The sequence below is a fragment of the Pistacia vera genome, unplaced genomic scaffold (genome assembly GCF_008641045.1).
Source record: "Pistacia vera cultivar Batoury unplaced genomic scaffold, PisVer_v2 Contig370, whole genome shotgun sequence".
Classification (NCBI taxonomy): domain Eukaryota; kingdom Viridiplantae; phylum Streptophyta; class Magnoliopsida; order Sapindales; family Anacardiaceae; genus Pistacia; species Pistacia vera.
Window position 1 is genome coordinate 291,554 of NW_022196191.1, and position 20,547 is coordinate 312,100.

Below are 20,547 nucleotides of genomic sequence, written 5' to 3' on the forward strand. Positions count from 1 at the left end.
GAGATAAAGGAGAAACATCGGTCAAAGTCTGCACGAAAACACAGAAGGACCGAATAGGGTAGGAGCTCGTCGGCTCTAACAGAAATGAATCTGGCTGATGCTCCCCAATCGACGCAGAAGACGCTGTCGACTACTACCTTGGTGGTGTCGGATGACGATAATGTAAAGATCGTTATCCTGTTTGACACTTCGGCCTACTCTGACACGTCTTTCGTCAGAGCCATGGTAGACTATTTTCCTCTTCTCGAAGATGAGCGCCAACTCGAGAGACTCGAAGCAACGCAAGCGACCGAGTGGACAATGGCCCATCCTTTTCAGGTGACTTATCCCATTCTGTTTAGACAGTTTACCCTTCGCTTTACTTTATCTAACCCATTTGCTTTTTCGTGCTTGCAGGCCTTCTTCGGAGGTACTCACCTCCAAAAGTTAATTAGCTTGCAGGATCAAAGAAAAAAGAGTTGGAGTGGCCCAACAAGGAGCTCATAAATGCAGCCTTTGAGTTGGAAAGTAGGCTCCGTGTGGTCCATAAAAGGGAAGCTCGGCTAGAGAAGGAACGCAAACTTTGCTCGACAGCTGCAGAGCGCTCGAGCTAAGTGGGAAGTTGAAAGGACCTCACTCCTCTGCAGGCTAGAGGACGTCTCTGTAGAGGCAGTTCTGGAGACTCGCTCACAGCTCATAGAGGATTATAAAGAGGGGAAGCAAGGTGAATGGGAGTCAGACGAGGATATAAAGGAGTGTAGAGCTTTCTTTGCGGAGCGAGGCCTTAGACCCGAGTCGGACGTCTGTGGGGACAAGATCGAGGCACCGAAAGCTGATGTTGGTGGATTGGTTGGAGGGTCACAGGAGATGACGGACTACGAAGTGGCGCCAAACGGGAAGCTAACAGGGGATGACTCAGGGTCGAATGGATCTTCCACTAAAGATCTGTAAACATTTGTACTGACCATCTTTCCGGCATCGAGTGCGTCTTTTGCAAGCGCCAAGCGCCCTTTTTGTAAGCGCCAAGCACACTTTTTTGTAAGTGCCGAGGGCACTGAACGTTGTTTTGTTTTAGGCCGTTGGGCGTGAATATAGACATCCCTTAAAGTTAAAACTTGTTCACATTTTTTGCATAGTAAATCCACAAGTCTTTAAAAAGATTAAAGAAAGTTGAACGACATTCTTTTATTAATTAGGCGGTAATAAAATCCATGTTGGAGAAAACAGAAGGCTAACAGAGATGGAAGGGGGTGGTGGATAAGCCCACTCTACCCCACGTTGGAGAATGGATGAGCATTTGGAGCCGAGCCATCTGACTCCTAAAAATGATAGGTTTTTAAGAGTGCAGTGTTCCAATTGTTTGTGATGTTCTTTCCCTCTAGAGTCTATAGTTGGTATGCTCCTTTGCCGACGACTTTGGTGATTCTGTAGGGTCCCTCCCAAGTGGGGTTGAGCTTGTCGGCGTATGGCACCTTTATGTTTTGGAAGATTTGTCGCAAAACCCAATTGCCGACCTTGAAGATTCCTGCTCGGACATTCTTGTTGCTGGGCTACCTTTGGTTGGTATGCTGCGTTACAGATCAATGCTCAATCTAGTAGCTCATCGGTGAGGTCAAGGTTGTGGCAAAGTTGTTGGCTGTTGCCATCTTCATCCGCCCATTAAAACCGTGCCGAGGGGCATCCTACTTCTGCGGGGATAATGGCTTCCGAGCCGTATGCCAATAAAAAGGGTGTTTCTCTAGTGGATGACTGGGCACGGTGGTGCGATAAGACCACAGTACTCGGGAAGTTCATCCACCCAGGCGCCCTTCACTTTTTGTAGTCTCTTCTTTAATGTCTGAAGAATGGTTTTATTCAAGGATTTGACTTGTCCATTAGCCTGGGGGTATTGGGGCATGGAGAAGCTCAGTTTGATGTTCCATGTCCTACAGAAGTCTTGAAAGCCCAAACTGATAAACTAGGAGCTGTTGTCTATGACTATCTCCTTAGGTAGGTCGAACCGGCAAATGACATTCTTCCAGATGAATTTTTTAACTTCGCAATCTCTAATTTGGGCGAAGGCTTCCGCTTCTATCCATTTAGTGAAGTAGTCGATGAGCGCGAGCATGTATACTCGTTGTCCTGGCACAGTGGATAGCTTTCCGATGATATCCATTCCCCATTTCATGAATGACCACGGTGTGATTATGGAGCTGAGCCATTCTGGTGGGAGATGTGATACCTTGGAAAAGCGTTAGCAGTTGTCACACGCCTTTCCATATTTGGCTGTGTTGGAGCGCATGGTGGGCCAATAATAGCTGGCTGTCAGTGTCTTGTTTGTGAAACTCTGCCCCTTAGTGTGATTGCCACACTTGCCTTCGTGGAGCTCTACGAGTATGTACTTTGCTTCTTCTAGGGTGATGCAGTTGAGGTATGGTCTTGAGAATGATCTCCTAAGCAGGCGGCCTTTATGAACGATAAACCGTACTGCTTTAGTTTTGAGCCGCCGCACTTCGTTTTTATCCTTGAGGAGTTCATCATTCTCTAAGTAGCACAAGATGGGTGTCATCCACAAGTCATTTGAGGCGATTGGAGCAACTTCGATAGGGTCCAGAGCAATCACTGATGTCTGTAAGTGTACTAGCGGGATCGTCATTGGCCGTTCGGTCTTAAGCACCGAGCCAACATTGGCAAGGGCATCTGCATGGGAGTTTTCGGTCCTTAGGATCTGGCTGATCTTGTATTCCTCGAAAGATGACTGGAGTTCTTTGGCTATGGTCAAGTACAAGTTCATCTTAGTGTCCGATGCTTGATAAGAGCCTTGGAGTTGGTTCACCACTAGTTGCGAATCTGATTTCACTTGTATCTTTTTTTTCCCCATTCCTTTAGCCAATGAGAGTCCGACGATTAGGCCTCGTACTCGGCTTCATTGTTAGTTGTTTTGAAGCCACACCGGATGGCTTGGTGTAGAATGTCTCTCTCTAGAGAAGTTAGTACCAGGCTCAAGCTGCTGTCGTTGGCGTTACTTGAACCATCCACTATTAGGGTCCATCTCAAAGGCGTGTGGTCAGTCAATTACATGAGTTCTTTTTTTGCCTGAAGAGAGGTGTTTGGTGTGAAGTCGGCAATGAAGTCAGCCAGCGCCTGAGACTTAATGGCGGTGTAGGGTTGGAAGGTGATGTCGAATTCACTTAATTCCACTGCCCATTGAATGAGCCGATCTGAAAGATCCAGCTAGTGCAATATCCTTTTCAATGGGTAGGATGTTAGGACTGTGATGGGGTGACACTGAAAATACGGTCGTAGCTTCCGGGCGGTCGTGATCAGGGCGAGGGCCAGCTTCTAGAGTTGGCTGTATCGATTTTCGGCTTCGAGAAGAGATTTGTTGGTGTAGTAGACTGGGAGTTGCCTTCCTTCTTCCTCTCAGATTAAGACGGCAGAAGTGGATGACTCTGATACTGCCAGGTAGAAGAAAAGACGTTCACCCGTCTTTGGTTTGGAGAGTAATAGGGGTGACATCAAGTACCGCTTCAGCTGGACCAACGCTTATGTTCATTCCTTCGTCTATTCGAACTTCTTTGATTTCCTAAGTGCCATGAAGAAGAGGTGGCACTTTTCTGCAGACTTAGAGATGAATCGGCTCAAGGCGGCTACCTTCCTATGAGGCGTTGAACATCTTTTATGCTAGTTGGGGAGGCGTTGAACATCTGGATTACCTTCAATGTCATACTGTATCACCATATATCTGAGGAACTTACCCGAGGACACGCCGAATGAGCATTTGGTCGGGTTTAGCTTCATGTTGTATTTTGGCAATACCTCGAAAGCTTGGCTAAGGTGCTCGAGGTTTTGTTCGGCAATCAGTGACTTTACCAACATGTTATCAATATAGACCTCCATGGAGTCTCCCAGCAAATTGGAGAACATTTTGTTCACTAGTCGTTGGTAGGTGGCCCCGACGCTCTTCAGATCAAATGAGATCAGTTTGTAGCAATATATACCTCGCTCTATGACGAAGATGGTCTTCTTTTGGTCCTCTAGGTGCATTAGTATCTGGTTGTATCTGGAGAAGGCGTCTATGAAGCTGACCAATTCGTGTCTGGCGTTGGCATCCACTAGCATATCAATGTGGGGAAGAAGGAAGGAGTCTTTTGGGCAGGCTTTGTTCAGGTCGGTGAAGTCGGTGCAAACTCTCCATTTTCTGTTCTTCTTTTTCACTACCACCACATTCGCCAGCCAATCTGGGTATTGAACCTCTCAAACAGAGCCATTCTCGAGCAGTTTCTCCACCTCTTCGTTGATCACCTTGTTTCTCTCTAGGGCGAATCTTCTTCTCTTCTATCTTACGGGAGGGACACCCGAGCTGGCATTTAGTCTATGCATTATGGCCTCGAGATCGATCCTGATCATATCGGAGTGAGACCAAGCAAAGCAGTCTTGATTCTTCTCCAGGAAGTCGATCAGCTTTCTACGGATGTCAAGTAAAAGCATAAAGCCTATTTGTGTCTTTCAGTCTGGGTACTCCAGGTGTATCTGAACCTCATCTAACTCCTTCATTGTCAGTTGGTCCGGCTCTGTCTATCTGACTGGAAGTCTCTGTAGTTGCTACAAGGCGGCACGGTTCAGTTTGAAGGCGTTTAGGTAGCAATCTCTGGAAGCTTTCTAGTCTCCTTTTATCTCTTTGATACCCCATTTAGTAGGGAATCTGATTGTCTGGTAGAAGGTCGAGGGTACGACACGCATGCTATGAATCCATGGCCGACCAAGGATCACGTTGTAGGGAGAAAGGGCATCCAGTATCATGAAGGTTGTTTGTTGGTTAATCCCTTCGACATAGATTGGTAGAGCAATTTCTCCCAAGGTGTGTTTTTGTTCTGAACTGAATCCCACGAGGAGTGTTGGATGGCGATTCATGCTTGATTCCTCTAACCCCATCACCTTGAATGTTTCGAGGAACATGATATTGGCGAAGGAGCCAGGATCTATCAGTGTTCTTTTGACAATGATGTTGGCAATCTAAAGAGTAACCATGAGCGCGTCGTGATAGGGGTTCAGTAATGTTGCCATCTCGTTATCCACGAATTCAATTGTCAGGTTGGTAGCTCTTTGCTGTGGCGGTCTAGGATGTTGGAACTGTGGGTTGGCTACAGCCCAAGCATGGCACTTCGCTACAGAGTAGCTGACTCCACTAACCTTCGATCCGCTTGAAATGAGCCTACACATTGCATCTATTGGGGGGCTTTTGATGGCGGAGTAACCTAGCGCTCTCTGTTGGTGACGATGTTTGTTCCCTTGTCTTTCAGGAACTCACGGAGGTGCCCTCTTTTTAGCAGCTCAGCAACTTCTAGGCAAAGTGCGATGTAGTCAATGGTGTTGTAGCCATGATCTCCGTGAAATTCGCACCACTTATTGGTTTCTCGATGTTTCAACTTGGCCGACCATCTGACTACGTTTCCCATTTCCTTCATCACCGCTAACACTTCAGGTGGCTCAATATTGAGGTTGTAATTAAGTAGCTTATCCAAACCAACTTCTCCAATTTTTCGTTGCTAGCGAATTGCTCTACGAAGGTATCCGTGAGTTGGGTGAATAAGGCGATGGAGTGATTTGGGAGGTTGGTGTACCATTATGGCACGGACCCTATTAGGCTAGAGCCAAAGCTTTTGTACATGCATGCTTCGCGAAGGTCCTTTGGTATGACGGCGGCAAACATTCTCTACTTGTAAGAGGCTAAGTGATTGTCTGGGTCTGTAGTTCTGTCATACAACTTTATGTTTGGGAAGGTGAACTTACGGGGCATGTCTACGAGAGCTATGGTATCCAAAAATGGCAATTCGCCATAGCTCTAAAGTTGACTCTTCTTTAGGGGTGTTGGCATCCTCGGAATTCATTGGATCATGGCTTCTACTTCGTCTAGTCGTTTGGTTAGTTTTTGTTATAGGGTAGTTGGAGTAGAGGCGTTAAGGTTCTAGAGGAGTTGGGGGAAAACTCTTGGGTTAATGTGGATAGCCATGACAAACGACACGACTTAGTGGGTCGTTCCAGTTAGAGTTTGCATAGGGCGCATTTGTTGGTGTGTAAGAAGGGTGTCTACTTGCTGAAGTAGTGCGGTATGGGCATGTGTCACGGTAGTTGGATGGGTAGATTCGTGAGGAAGTTCCCCCTGGTTCGGCTTGGCCACATCTGTAGAGTTGCCTAGATCTTGGTTATTATCAGCGCTAGTGAAGATATTGCCGTCTGGGCTCAAGAACAGCTATTAGGGTTGAATGGGGAGTCGGGAAGTAAATGCATGATGCTGGTTGAATGACCAATCTAGGGAATAAAATTGATTTACCTTATCCTGGAAAGCTTGATTCTCAGTGCGGATGGTGGCATTCTGTGTTTCTAGGGCTTGATACCTCTTGTTGCTTTCCTACACTAGTGCAGTGAGTCCTTTGATATGGGCCACGGTATCTGGTGCTGCATTTTCGTTGGGATTGGCCATGAGGGCCAAACGGACTGGGAGGGGTTGAACAACAAGTCACGCTGGATCATTTGGTTAGTAGGGCCCCATGGTAGGCACCAAATTGTAAACGCTAAAATTTACAATCGAGTTGAGGAATGAATCGTGTGGAGCGACCCACTGACAACCTTGGTGGACCTACGGGGGGCCTCCTAGCATCTCTCAGGGAGTCCAAGCAATGCCAAGGGATTGTGGTAGATTATGGGTTTGGCGATATGAGCAGTAGGGTTTTCTGATGATCTCCCCCTATAGGTGGGCTGACCTTAGCTTATATAGTGAACTGCGGGGGCCCAAATCCTAGTAGGACTCTGAATCCTATTTGGTAAGGGAACTCTCTTTTCGGGAAGAGATTGGATTCTTTGCCTTTATCTGTCGAGGCTTTGTCGGTAGAGGAGTTTGGTTAGGATTCTAATCCTCGTTATGGACTGATGCGGGCGAATGGGCCAGACCTAGTTCAGCTTAACTCGGGGGATGGCCCAACTCATAGAGCAGGTAGTTCCCAAGATGTTCTAAGCGTGGGCCCAATCGAGATTGGGCTAAAGCTCTGGGCCGTCATTCATTATTGTTGCGGTTGGACCTTGTCAGGTCCAATACGAATTTTAGCCCATAGAATTACTAATTTATCGAGTATTAATTTATCAATGTTTAACTGTATATAATTTCTCATGTAGATTATTTTTATGAAAATATTGAACTTTTATTATCAATTATCTTGTTCAAATACCTTCTCTATATATTTATGTATGATATAATATGCTTTTCAATTTCCAGCCATAATTTTATTAGAACATTTTCAATACCCTTTATCAGTAAAGATTTTATCATAATTTTATTGATCATGATGTCATCATATATTAATTTAAAATATGATGTAAAAAATAATATACATATATATAATAATTAAAATACAAAAACTTATTATTTAATAAGTTTTTTTTTTTTTTTTTTAAATCTCTCTCAAATTAAATTCCTGACTAGATAACAATAGCTTTAAAAAAATAGGAAAAATTATGTAAATAGTGGGTTAAAAAAAGATTTATTATTAAGAATCACAAAATTGAAAAAAATTATATATATAATCGGCCTCTACCGACTAAATTTTTACCGAGGCATTGGTTTGGGGAAAGGCCAATAAGATTCAAATGTAAATCCTTGATATTAAAGATTTTATTAAATAATTTTTGTCCTTAAAATAGGAACAAATGGGACCAAAAAATTATTTCATGCTTTAATTAATTACTCTTTTAACAAAAGTCCAAAAGAGAGATTAATATTTTATCATTAATGATGCTAATCCTTTTCATGGATGGACCAACAAGTTCTATTTGGCGGCTTAGTTCATGATTATAAATTAGATTAAGTTCTTTTTACAATATGGTTGGCAATGAAATAATTAAAATATATTCTAAATGTTTCATTTATAGAGGGCATTCAGTCAATTCTCAATTGATTTTGTATTAATTTTAGCTAGCATCCAATTTTACCCTTAATTAAAGTAGTTGGAGACTTTGTAAATTCAAAAATAAAAAATAAAAAAAATCTTTGAAAATGAAATATTTATACTAATATGTGTTATTATTGTAAGGAATCGAGACAGAGACAAAGAGCAGGACAAAGAGAAACAGTTCAAGACAATGACATTGATAGAGTATGCCCAAGAAAGGAGAAAGAGAGACGAAATTTGTATATTCAATCTATTGTGAGGCTGTACAATTGACCAATTTATACGTCTTTGTAAATGTAAAAAATGAAAGTAATAAATACAAAAAAATCCCTGTAATTGTTCAATCAATCACTTGAATTAAGTAATTGATTGAAACTCTAATTATTGCTTAATTTCAGCCAGCAGAGATTTAAGGAAATCAATAAAAAGCATTCCATATTTCGTCACTCCCCCTCAAGCTTGTGGTTTGTAGATGTCAAAAACTTCAACCTTGTTAAGTAAATATGAATGTTGTCTGCTACATAATGGCTTTGTGAAGATGTCTACTGGTTGTTCTGAAGTACGAATATGTAAAGTTTTGATTACCCCTTCTTGTATTTTGTTTCTGACAAAATGGCAATCAATTTCTATATGTTTCGTTCTTTCATGGAATACTGGATTTGTTGCTATGTCATTTGCAGCCTTGTTGCCACAGTATAAAAGAAACGGTTTACTTACCTATACTTCTAGGTCCTTTAATAATCCCAAAATCCAGACAATCTCACACGTTGTCTATGCCATGGCTCTGTATTCTGCCTCTGCTGAAGAAAGGGATACTATCAATTGTTTCTTTGTTTTCCAAGAAATAAGAGCTCCCCCTAGCTTGATGCAGAATCTTGTAAGTGATTTTTTTATCATTGGACATGTGGCCCAGTCTGAGGCACAATGAGTTGTGATATCCAAACCTTTGTCTCGAGGAAGGAGAAGACCTAAGCCAGGACATCCTTTTAAGTATTTCAAAACCTTTATCGCAGCATCCATGTGAGATTGTTTAGGCCTATGCATGAACTAACTAAGGATGTGGATCGCATAACTGATGTCTATTTCAGTAGATGATGTCCCATTGTCGTATTTCTGAGTAGTCAATTTGGTGTTTTGTTCTACTAGAATAATACTTGGCTTGCATCTTGATAGCCCAGATTCAGAAATCAATTCCAAGACATACTTCCGTTGGCTCAAAGATATTCCTGCCGGGGATTGTACAATTTCGATTCTTAGGATATATTTTGGTTCTCCTAGATCTTTTATTCGGAATTGTCTATTGAGATGCTTTTTCAAGGATTTGATGCCTACTTCATCATTTTCTATAATAAGAATGTCATCTACATAGATGATTAGAGCAATAAAGGTTTTACCTTTGTGCCAATGAATAGTGCATAGTCATGTTTGGACTGAACAAATCCTATGCCAATGAGGGCTTTGCTGAATTTCTCATTCCATTGTCGGGATGCTTGTTTGAGGCTATAGAGGGATTTTCGTAGACGACATACTGTACTCTCTGCCTGTTTGCAAATGCCGAGAGGAAGATCCATATAAATTTCTTCATGAAGGAAATCATTTTTAACATCCATTTGATGGAAAGACCAATCACGAACGGAAGCCACTATAAGGAAAGTATGAACGGTGACATGTTTGGCTACTGGTGAGAATGTCTCTTGATAATCAAAGCCTTTAGCTACCAATCGAGCTTTGTAACGTTCAATGGAATCATCAACATGGTGTTTGATTTTGTAGACCCATTTACAGCCAATGGGTTTTCTGTGAGAGGGACGAGGCACTAGATCCCAAGTATGATTCTTAGTCAGAGAGTAAGTTCATCAGCCATTGCTTGACGCTAGTGAGAGTATTGAACAACATCTGAGTAACTAATGGGTTCTTGATCGGCAGAGATGTGACTGATATAGGCCTTGTGTACAGGAGAGAGACGTCTATAACTCACATAATTGGAGTTAGGATATAATGTACTTGAGGAATCTGAAACAGTAGGACATTCATAATCTACTGTCCAGATTAGAGGTCGAGTATGCCGAGTACTGCGGCATGTAGGAATAACTAGAACTGGAACAGTGGATCCTGGTATGGAAACAATTGGAACTGGGGATCCGGGTGAGGAACCAGCAATAGGAATCTAAATAGGTGTTTCTTCTTGGGGATCATTAGTGGCTGTTGTATCAGAATCATTGATAGTGTAGTCAGGCTGAGGAACCGAAGGGTCTGGTATCATATAGAATAGAGGATCTTGTTGGATAGTATCTTCAAGAACCGGTCTGTGTGATGTAGATGTAGTAATGTTGTTTGTGGCAAACAAAAAAGTGTCTTCATGAAACACAACATCTCTATAGATCAGGAACTTGTTTTCAACTAGGTCATATAGCCTGTAACCATTCTAAAGCAGAGGATATCCCATAAATATACAGCGGGTGGCCTAGGTACCAAACTTGTCATGGGAGCCAAGGGTGGTAGCATAACAAAGGCAACCAAATACTCGGAGGTGGTCAATAGCTGGTGGCTTCTTGAACAGTATATCATAAGGAGTTTTGCCATGAAGAACTCTGGTTGGCATGCAATTGACTAGGTATGTGGTTGTGATCACACAATCACCCAAAAAAGAAACAGGTATGTAGGCTTGGTGTTTGAGGGCACAGGTTACTTCAAGTAGATGACGGTGTTTTCTTTCGACAACCCCATTTTGTTGTGGTGTATATGTGTTAGAGCTTTCATGTAGAATGCCAAGAGATAAAAATAGAGATGAACAATTATAATTAAAGAACTCCCTAGCATTATCGGTTCTAACTCTTTGTACAGAAGTACGAAACTAGGTGGTGACCATGGACAAAAAATCTTAATATGAGTAAGTGTTTGAGATTTGGATTGCATGAGGAATGTCCATGTACCCCGGGAAAAGTCATCGATAATGGTGAGGAAAAATCTGGATCCATCATGATTTGGGGTGTGGTAGGGCCCCCGGATATCAAGATGGCTTAAAGCAAAAGGCGGGGTTGTAGTGGAAGTTGAAGTGCTATGCAGAAAGGTAATGCAGGCTTGTTTAGCCAATGGACATATAGGATACTGAGGGTGAGGAATAGTTGCACTGTGACCTAATTGTTGATGAAGAATAAATGAATTTTTATTAATCATCGTATTACAATGGGAAATTTTATTTGGACTACGAGTAGGAAAACTTTTAGAAAACTCAATAGATGCCCAGTAGTATAGACCTCTATTGACTTTACCCAAGCCCATCAATTTCCCAGTCGAAGGGTCCTGAAATTTACATGTGTTAGAACAAAACTCTACAATGCAACTATTGTCTTCACATATTTTGGATACTGAGATGAGATTAAAATTAAATGCAGGAACACATAACACATTTTTAAGTGATAAAGTGGCAGATAAGTGGATGGTTCCAATATGAGTAGCTGGGGTGACATTTTCACTCGGCATATGAACGAAAGTGGATGAGATAGTGGAAATAGTGGTAACAAAATTTGGGTGACAAATTATGTGATCAATAGCCCCTGAATCAATAATCCACATATCAGTTGTGAGTACATTAAAACAGTAAGAGGTACCTGCGTACGATGCAGTAAGACCAGTCGGGGCATTGTTCAATAATTAGAGCAATTGATTATATAGTTCCGTATTGAGAGTATGTGCTAACTGATTTCCAAGAGAAACCTGGAAAGAAGAAGAATGACCATTTCTCTCTTTGTTGTTGGAATCCGAATGACCATGTAATCTCCAACAATTGTCTCGATCATGATTTCTTCTTTTGAAATAATCACAATATAATCGATATTTATTGGATCTTGAATTTCTCAGCCCATTTGACCCAGATCCAGACCCATTTGACCCATTTCCAGATCCAGTTGACCAATTTGACCAAGAAGTTGACCTGTTTGACCCATTGCGTGACATGGCACGATTAGAGCCATGAGACGCGTTTAAAAAAGCGATGAATTTCTGGCCGCCAGATCTCAAGATTGAATATGAGCCTTTCATGTCGTCATATATGAGAGAAGGTTTTTCACCTTCATTGTGCCCTAGTCGCTATGGATCCCCATTCTCTCTCAACCCTGCCAACACCATTGAATTCGGTGATGTTCTGTCGGAGTTCAACTGGCATTGGCTTTCATCTTGCACCACCAGTTGAAAACTCTAGTGGAGAGAAGGTGGTGGAGACGTGGCCAGTAGCTGTATCCTAAAAGAGAGAAAACCGTCATTTAATCTGAGCAAAAAATGGGACAATCAATCGCGATCTCACATTCTGTGGTACTGATTGAGTGTTTCAGGTGGCCCCTCAATTGTTTCTTTGGCAGCGTCTAACTTGTTCCAAACGGCAGAAAGCCGATTGAAATAAGTGGTGACCGAGTTGTTCCCTTGCTTGAGTTCGATGAGACGTTGCCGGAGAGTGAAGATTTTAGCAAGATCGAGCTTCCCATACATCTCCTTGATGTTAGCCTAGATTTCGGCAACCATTTCTATTGGTGGGAGCCCAGTCGCAACCTCTGACGAAAGACAATTGCTGACCCATGATCGGACCAACATATTGCAACAATTCCAATGGCGTTGAAGATGAGGTTGCGGCAGTGGTTGAAAAGCCCCATCAAGAAATGGATCTTTGTCTTTGGTGATGAGGGCTCGCCAGAAATCGTGAGACTAGGAGGCATAGTTGTCAGATCCGGTTAGGCTTTGTTTGATAAGGACTAATTCAGGTCCATCGGAGACCTGTGACAAGAGAACATCACCTGGTTCACAGCGATTTTTCCCAGAGGCTGGAATAATTCGAAAAAGGTGCAGGTAGGGATTTGGATCTGAACCCGATGTGGGAATAGAATCCGAATTGTAACCCGGTATTCCAAGAGAGGCTAGGTTAGGCCTTGAAGGGGTAAAAAATTATGGGTTGTAACCTGGCATTCCATATAGATAACGGGCTGGGTTAGGCCTATTTTGAGTTGTGTGGGTTGTAGCAGGTAGAGATTGGTTGTTTAGGCCGAAGTTGTGTGGGCTGTCTGTGGTGATTGGGTTGTTCGTGTTAGTTGGGCCATCTGGGTTTGTTATAATTGTATTTGGGTTGAGTTCCATGCTGAAGGGTAATGGTGTTTTTTTATTGTTTGCAGGGACAAAGAGAAAGAAGCTGAGTTGATAGGCAAGCGAAAGCTGTTAATTGTGCTTTGATACCATGTAAGGAATCGAGACAGAGACAAAGAGCAAGACAACGAGAAGCAGTTCAAGAAAATGACACTGCCAAAGTATGCCCAAGAAAAGAGAAAGAGAGAAGAAATTTGTATATTCAATATATTGTAAGGCTGTACAATTGGCCAATTTATACATCTTTGTAAATGTAAAAAAGGAAAGTAATAAATACAAAAAATCCCTATAATTGTTCAATCAATGACTTGAATTAAGTGATTGATTGAAACTCTAATTACTACTTAATTTCAACCAGTAGAGCTTTAAGGAAATCAATAAAAAGCATTCCATATTTCGTCAATTATGATTATGTTGAAAAAAAAAAATGAGAATTAATTCTCATACAAGAAAATAGAAACTATACTGATTTTGATTGATTATGAATTTTTTACTGATGAATTAATTTAATTTATACTCATTTTTATGTGGTGTCTCAAAGTATAAAAATTAATTTTTATTAAAAATATTTTTAATATAAATTATTTGAAAATGCTTTGTTTTGTGTAATAATTTTCATTTGAATTACCAAAACATAAAACTCACCATTTTAAACATACCTACCCTCTTTCTCTAACAAAAATTCTAAAATCCTAATTTCCTTTCTCTCGAGTACTAGCCCCTTAGTTGATATAAATTCAAGCTTTAAACTTAGCTTAGCTTAAAGTTTATTTAATTCTTAAAATATCATCTAAAAGTGGTATTGTATTTATATTTATGTTAACAATGGTTTTTTGTTAAGGAAAAAAATAAATAAATTTTAAGTTAATTGTATCTTGAGAAAAGGATATATTTTATGTTATAGATTATAAAAGCTATCATATAATACAAATGAATATAATCATCTTAATGTTTATTGTTTTTATTACAAATTTTAAGTGTGATTTTTAATTTAATTAACCCCTCTTATATTAAATATAAGACTATGTTCATAATTAAAGTAAAAATTCTGGTAAGAGAGGAAGTTTAAGCAAATAATCCTAAATTTTTTTCCTTAAACAAAAATTGAAGTTTAACTTTATTATATCATGCAAAAAGGATATATTAATTCTATGTTAATAACAAAGCTATTGTACAATGCTTTTAACATATAAATACTCAAGAATAACCATAATTGTGTCAAATTAATTCATTAAAATGAATGTAATCATCAATCTTAATTCTATTTATTTATTTTTATTAATTTAATTTACCCCTCCTAAATTACTACATCCATAATTCTAGTAAGAGAATGACTTAATTGTACGGGGGAAAATGATATTAAGGGTCCTCGTAATTATAGAGGAATTTTTGATGCTTTCTTAATAAAACAGATGAATTTTATTTTAACGTATTGTATATTATTTGTATTATTGTATGAATTTGTATCTATTAAATTGAATTTTAGATTACTTTGATGATCATAATAACACTTTTCTTTTAAAAATAGAGTCTTAGTTTTTACTTACAATAGCAAAAGAATAAAAATTAATGAAACAAAGTGACAAAATTGAAGCTTAGAGGTGGGATAGTGAAGCAATGACAACTCACCTAAGTTTCCATCTTGGCTGGCGATAAAAAGAGAGTAAAATCATGAAAATGGAGAAAGAGAAACATATCCATACATTAGAGGTAGACACATAAAAGAAAAAAAGTTGAACAAATGTCACAAAAAAAAAAAAAAAAAGAAGAAGCTTTCAAACCCTTTAATTCTCTATAGCAATTAAGTAGCAACACTCCACTATCATCCAGTAATTTCTAGAATTCTTGTGGATGTCAAAAGCCCATTTTATGATAAAATTAAGCTATCACACATGTCTAATTTTCAACTATTGTAAGTGACCTACCAAGTACCAACTACATAGGGGATTACCATTCCACCTTTAGTAAAAGGGAAAAATACCATATGGATCCCTCAGGTTCGGTTTCATAACAGAGATACTTTTGTGGTTTCAAAGATACGTGTCGAATGATAATCAACGATACTCTTGTATTGTCAAAGATATTTGTTGACATGGTGTTAAATTTGCTGGTTTTAACTCCTGATTTGTTTTGACACGTTAAATTTCGAAAGTCAACAGTCAAAATTTTAGAGGATGCTTTTTAGATATATCTAGTCAAATCAAAAGATTTAGACATGGTTTTAATCCAAGATAATTATCTAACTTACCCTAAAATTTATTCCAAACGAAAACTAACTTCTTGTAGTTTCAAAATTATCTTTTACCTCCTTTATCATTAGGAAAACCCTGTTTGAGAACAATGGGGGACAAGTACCAAATAATTTCAATCAAGTCATTCATTAAATCTGCAAAAATTCTCTATTAGCAAGAAAGTTAAAAGATAAATAAAAACTAGAACTCCACAACAAGACTAGGATAGTTCTACCATATTTAAGTCGATGTATTTATAGTACTATATCTATACATTTTTTTTTCCTCTCATTCATCTTTACAATTAATATGATCGGTGATTATTAAATTGAATATCTGTCATCATACACTAACTTATAGAACCATTGATATGGGTCTTACATATATAAACTCTCTTTGAAGATGAATAATAAAAACCCTAATTAAAATGACTAATAGCATAATAACAATATTGTGAGTCATAAATAAGTTTCAAAATGACAGGGAGTATTGAAAAATTGACTAAAATATCAAGGGCCTATTTGATACAAATTTGAGCTTATACAAAACCTAATAGTGAGTTGTGATGATAAGACGTTAAGCAATGAGAAGGGAAGCTTTATGAGTTGTTGATTGCAGACGTAAATGGAATTAGATTTTGCTGTACTTTATTTGTTTCTTTCTTAATGTTTGGTTATGGGTAATAATCAAAAGGAGGGCCATATTTGCCAGGTTTCCAATTCTAATTCACACCACTATTATTATTCAACATGCAAACGCAACTTGCACAAAAGGAGTTGGATAATGAAAAGCATCAATTATTTGTCATACTACATTATTTCACCATCCCACTTTCTTATAAGTTGTTAATTTAATCCAAAACCAAAAGCATTTTAGCAATATATAGTAAGAAGTTTTAGAATCTTAAAAAAATTGAACATTGACCAAGCCAGGATTTTTTCTCAGTGGGGACAAGATGGAAAAAATTTCAAATATTATCATCTGTGAAAATTTGACTTTTTAATTCATTAAAAAAATTTAGTGTAGAATATATTTCAAAAGAACAAAATAAAATAAACGTGGTGATAATGCTTGGATTTTAGACTATTTTCATTAAATAAAATAAATAGGTGTTAGTGTCAAAACATAGAGCAACATGGTATATTTAAAACTTTCCAATTTCAAACTCAACCCTTAGTGGATCCGTCCCTACGAGCGAGTGAACATATACTTTTTATTGATTTTTAACTATATATATCAGTTCAATATAAAGATAAAAGTTTATTGTCTGCCATGCCGCTGTGAAAATAGCCTTCTTTAACATTAAACAAAAATAGTGAACTGTTTTATCCAATGCCAATATCAACATGAAGACTTCTTTTATTTTATTTTTAAATCCGAACCATTGTTTATATCGTTATTAATTAAAACGTCAAAAGGAAAGATTTTGCAGCCTTCAATACGATTAAAATTATGTTCTATTAACTAACACATAAAAATAGTTAAAATTACTGCTACATCATCTTAGGATGAAAGTGAGCCTCATGAAATATTGAGATCAACATGAATGAGGTAAAAATATTAATTTGGTGTACATATATGTATGACATCTTTACGATCCAATCATTAAGATGATTTAATTTAGATTAATTAAATAATTAATAAAAGTGGCATGGATGAGTTTGATGATATAATTAAGGGTTTATCTAATTTTGTAACTTGTTGTGCTTTATGAAGAAAATGATATTCAAATTTGTCTTAACTTCATCCTTACCTGTGCATTGTTTTACTTTAATTAATTAAACAAGAATATATTGATAGAGAATTGGGATTTTATTTTTTTTTACGTAGATCTTGACTAAACAGTAGATTTAAATTGTTAATTTTTTATTATTGATATCGTTGTTTAGAGAATTGATAAGTTATCAAGTATAAAAATAACCTTTTATATTAACTTGAACCCTTGTTTTAAGATGAATAAACGAATAAAAAATTACATCTTAAATATGATAATGCAAAGAGACTTGAAATCCAAACTCTCATGGCTCAAAAAAATCAATAAAATTATCAGCATACTTTTTTGCGACCTACGTGTCTCGATTTAATTAAGGCTGTTTATTATATGGCTTTTAATATCTTATAAAGAGTTAGGCTTCGTTTGGTTGGTTTTGGGAATACTAATTTTAGTATTCTCCAAAAAGTTAAACAGTAAAATACCCAAAAATTCACAAATATTCAATATTATTCAACTTTTTTTAACCCCTAAATTTGTTAATTTAATTAAATACTTCTAAATATTTTTTTTAAAATTACAAAAACACCCCAACAATCTACATGTACCAGATTTTGGCCACAATTGCCGGAAAATGGTAGGATGGCGCACTACCGGCTGAATGGCTAGTACTACGCGATCTAGCATTTTCGGCCAGATCCACGGTGGATTGGCCCAAAAAGGTCAGATCTTTAGCCGTAACCAGTCGGAACGACGGCCAACAAACGGTCATCGTTGACCTCAACGACGACCATTTGTTGGCTGTCGTTGACGAGCAAATATGGCAGATCTGGCCGTCAATGGCCAATTAGCCGTAGATCTGGCCTTTAGCAGCGCACGACCTGCAAGATCTAGCCAGTCATGCGCCAATACGGTGACTCCGGCCACCCTCTGGCGGTGGTGGCCGATGTCCATATTTGAGGGTGGATTAGGGGTGTTTTGTTAACTTTTAATGTTTTATTATAGGGGGTGTTTGTAAAAAAATAAACATAGGGGGTATTTTAAATCTATAAATCCTACATCATAATACCTGCACAATTCAACTTTTTTCAAAAAACTTTTCCCAAAAATACAAAGTTGTGAACCAAACGGAGCCTTAAATACTCTTAGATAATTGTCTATATATCACTAGCAAGGTAGAAATTACACTTAAACATCAAATTCCAACATCTTATTCTTATTCATTCCATTTGAATTTTAAAACAATATACGTAACATACAAAAACAATACACCGATACATAACAAATGAGAAATCTTGAAGAGATAAAAGTACAAGTAATTAGGGCCTGTTTAATATATAATTTCTTTTATAAAGAGTATCATAATAGCCAATCTGCATGGGAAAGTTTTAAGTTTTATTTTTTAAAACTCTTTACAAAGAGGAGTATCACATGGGTATGGTAACAAGCAAAATTTTCAAGTGGGCCGGAGCTTGATCTTAAAGACAATGTCGTCGCATGCCTGACATTGTTCTTTGCTGTGCTTGTCTACTACTGTGTGATTTTTCTTCTACGTATATGTTGCCGTTCTGGTGCCAACAGTTTAAATATCGTGATTTGTTTTTGAAAAAAGAACATACAAATAAATAAATCATTTCACGGAATTATTGAAAACATAATAAAAATGATACTCATTTATTACATTTCACCCTACAATCGTTGTCACTGTAATACTGTAGATGTTGCACTCTATTTTGTCCGATGCACATCTTAGTCTTCATGTAGATCCGTCATTTGAATGTATATCACAAAACTAACCATTTCTTCAATTCTAATCAATCAAATCAGCCCTTTTCACTTTATATATTCAAATCTACCTCAACCTATAATATACACACAACAAACCTAAAATTCAAACCCTAAATCATCGCAACTCCACCCAAAAAAAAAACCTCAACATATTTACACAAAAAAAAAAAAAAAAAATCAACTAAAAGATGTGCGATGACAGCGTAAATCTTCCCCTGGATTCAGATTCCTCCCAATGATGAAGAACGTTCTTCACTTTCTCTACCGCAAGGCCTCTCTTTTGCCTGCCATCCCAACATCATTCCTGTTCTTGATCCTTATTTTCATGACCCCTGGCAACTTAATGGTATGTTTTAACGTCAATTAATTTGATTATTATTCTGTGGTTCATACTATTTATTGATGATTATCCGTAAGAGTTTAGGCGGATGGTCAGGTCTGAGGTTAGAGGTCCCATGGCCAAAGTCATTGTTTCTTGCTTCCTAAAGATTACAGGGTTGGCAGGGGCTCCTCTTTCGAAGTCAAGCTTGCAGAATTCTCAAAAAAGAAAATTATTTATTGATGATCACATTTTTAATTGTTTTAACAGGAAAAGCGTTGTGCAGTGGAAACCAATGGTACTTCTTCAGCCAAATGATGGAGAATCGAGTGAGTGAAAATGGGTATTGGAAGGATTTGGATTTTGAGCAACCTATTTTCACAAGTGCCAGCAAACAAATTGGAGTCAAGAAACATTTTTTGTTCTTCATTGGTAAAGCTCCAAGTGGTGTAGAAACCAGTTGGGTTTGCAGGAATATCATCTCTGCGACTTGGATTCAATTCTTCTTCTACAAAAGAAAAAGAAATCCAAAACTAGTAAGTAAATCTTCCAACTTCAGTTTAATTCTTAAACAATTGTATTCTGCAGTCTCGGGTCATGATTTTAAAAAAGAAAGAAATACTGATGTGTATGATAAAAGGGATAATTTTAATTAATTAATATGGGTTTTAGGATTGCTACAAATGGGTTCTATGTCGAGTTTACGAGAGGGAGAACAATTCTGAAAGTTGTGCTATGGAGATGATGATGATACTGGAACCGAGCTTTCATGTCTAGATGAAATGTTCTTGTTTAGAAGATGATCTTGCCGACATAAGTTGCCTGATTAATGTTTTGATTTAATTATCAACAGGGTTTAATTATATTCCCTTCTTGTACACATTTGGTTAAATATACTAATGAAAATGTAAACTCAAGCCGTGATCTTATTACAAGAAATTAATGTATTTAATATACTTCTCTATATATAGAAGTGGAGCCACATAATGTTGGGTTTCCCTTATGAGTTTTGATTAGTGTCATATATATAGATGGCTTTGTTTTATTGAGGTTGATTGCTTAGCTAGCATTTGTTTTTGTCAGGTATATATACCAAAACACTTTTTACATTTCATTCTACTTCTATTGTGTGAATATTTGACCAACTTAAATTCACCCAAAAATTATCCTAAACTTTTGTTTTCACTAAAACGCTATTACTAAAAGATATAAACAAGATTGTCACAGTGAAGTGTACCAAATCATTTTCACATATGTTTGAAGAGAAAACTATTTAAAAGACATTTTATCCTCCAAATTTTTTATGTCTTCACTCTAGCATAGCCTTGACTTCACGTGACTCTAGTACTAGAGTCATTACAATTTTTTTTTTAAATTATTCTGCAAATTAGTGTTAGAAATAAATATCAAAATTTCTGAGATAACAAATAAATAACTAATTATATTAAGAAATAAAATATATTA

The 20,547-nt window shown here is 37.8% G+C and overlaps 1 pseudogene; it reads left to right on the plus strand.

Annotated features, from left to right (window-relative positions):
* The first annotated feature begins 11,995 nt into the window (after window positions 1–11,995).
* LOC116140350 lies at window positions 11,996–19,886 on the plus strand (annotated as a pseudogene).
* Window positions 19,887–20,547: the final 661 nt, after the last annotated feature.